Source organism: Salmo salar, chromosome 01 (genome assembly GCF_965601325.2).
Source record: "Salmo salar chromosome 01, fSalSal1, whole genome shotgun sequence".
NCBI lineage: Eukaryota > Metazoa > Chordata > Actinopteri > Salmoniformes > Salmonidae > Salmo > Salmo salar.
Window position 1 is genome coordinate 2,817,356 of NC_138291.1, and position 1,430 is coordinate 2,818,785.

A 1,430-nucleotide genomic window follows, 5' to 3' on the forward strand; every position below is an offset into this window, starting at 1 on the left:
TAGATCATGTATTCATACTGGGCGGTCCTGTGGTTCAGTCCGCACCAACCCCTTCTGCACTAATAACAAATAAGATTGTTGAATTTCACACATAACGTTTTTGACCTTCATATAAATATCCCACTAATATGAACCTAATTTCAATCAAATGTATTTATAAAGCCCCTTTTAAACCATGCAGATGTCACAAAGTGTATAACATAAACACAGCCTAAAACCCCAAACAGCAAGCAATGCAAATATGGGTACCTATTTATATATTAGGTAACACATAGTTATAATAAACACACACACAAAGTCTCATGATATAATTTATATGCAAAAAATAATTAGTTGTCATACATCTCAGCAACAAAAGGAGCCACTGTTCAATGTTGTGTTTCATACATATCGGTACCACAAGTATCATAGGAACAACCGTAGAGCATACAGTGTGAGCAAACATAATTCATTCATTTAGAATCCACAGTAGACAATATGGTAGCTTATGTTATTGTAAATAAACCTGAACCTAAATAAACCTGAAGTGACCATGAACATGGAGCTTAGTACAGATGATGAATTATGAGATCATTTACAATTAAATATGGCAGCATATATATATATATATATATATATATATATATATATATATATATTTATATATATGCACTTAGTTTTTCAGTGACACAACTGTAGTCAAAAGAAAATAACATGCTCCGCAAAAAGTTACTTCATTTTTTGAAAATAAATAGGACAACTTTTCAGGTGTAGGCTACCTTATATTAGCCTGGGTACCAGTCTGTTTGTGCTAACATTCCACTCCTTGTCATGTTTGGCATGACAAAGAGTTGGAAGGATAGCACAAACAGATCTTCGACCAGGCTAACCTTCTATATCTTCATTATTATTTATTTATTTAACAATACGAAATAGAGGTCGACCGATTAATCGGCATGGCCGATTAATTAGGGACGATTTTCAAGTTTTCATAACAATCGGTAATCTGCATTTTTGGACGCCGATTATGGCTGATTACATTGCACTCCACGAGGAGACTGCGTGGCAGGCTGACCACCTGTTACGCGAGTGCAGCAAGGAGCCAAGGTAAGTTGCTAGCTAGCATTAGACTTATCTTATTAAAAACAATCAATCTTCACATAATCACTACTTAACTACACATGGTTGATGATATTACTAGGTTAACGAACTTGTCCTGCGTTACATATAATCAATGCCAGTGCTAGCCTCCCTACACTGACTTCCTGTTAAGGCAAGGGCTGATTTCAAGGTTTTACTGCTAATCTACAAAGCATTACATGGGCTTGCTCCTACCTATCTTTCCGATTTGGTCCTGCCGTACATACCTACACGTACGCTACGGTCACAAGACGCAGGCCTCCTAACTGTCCCTAGAATTTCTAAGCAAACAGCTGGAGGCAGGGCTTTCT